This window comes from Papilio polytes, unplaced genomic scaffold (assembly GCF_000836215.1).
Source record: "Papilio polytes unplaced genomic scaffold, Ppol_1.0 DF823923.1, whole genome shotgun sequence".
Taxonomy (NCBI): Eukaryota; Metazoa; Arthropoda; class Insecta; order Lepidoptera; family Papilionidae; genus Papilio; species Papilio polytes.
This window is the reverse complement of record NW_013525281.1, coordinates 3,444,594-3,445,151: the sequence shown is the minus strand read 5'-3', so window position 1 is coordinate 3,445,151 and position 558 is coordinate 3,444,594. Positions and strand designations below refer to the sequence as shown.

Here is a 558-nt window from a genome sequence, read left to right as displayed (position 1 = left end):
AAGAGAATGACAGGAAAAGGAATGCAACAATATTATAATTAAATACTCGCATCCTAGTTCTCCGAACAGGTTCTTCGAAAGTATTTCACATGTGCTGTAGTTCTGTACACATCGTTAAATGCTACTGTTGGATATAACAGTTGTTTATATAAAGTATGCGAATGTGTCTTTGCATAGAATTACTATTGGATCGACTTAGCTCGCATAGACCCCTGGAACTTCGACATGGAACTACACAGGCTATAGATTAAGTATCTTATTTTCAACATAATATTCAGAATACTACAAATTGTATGACGTTTCTACGAACAGATTATCAGGAATTAAGGTAAACCTTTGAACTATGACTAATCTATCGCACAACTGTTTAGTCTCGCTGTAATGGAGGTGCATACTCGATTTTAGTTGTGCGACTAAACAGTTGTATTGGCTGCGAAACAATCGACAATCGCTCAACCGTTGTTCGTTTGAAAGTTTAGATAAATCGCAAATACAAATTGTATCATAGTTAGTTAACTTTACATGTGACTAGCTTTCGCCCGCGACTCCGTCCGCATT

The 558-nt window shown here is 36.7% G+C and overlaps 1 protein-coding gene across 1 annotated transcript in view; it reads right to left on the bottom strand.

Moving 5' to 3' along the window:
• Window positions 1-558, bottom strand: part of LOC106102550 — a 47,085-nt gene that overhangs the window by 46,006 nt on the left and 521 nt on the right. The window lies entirely within an intron of this gene.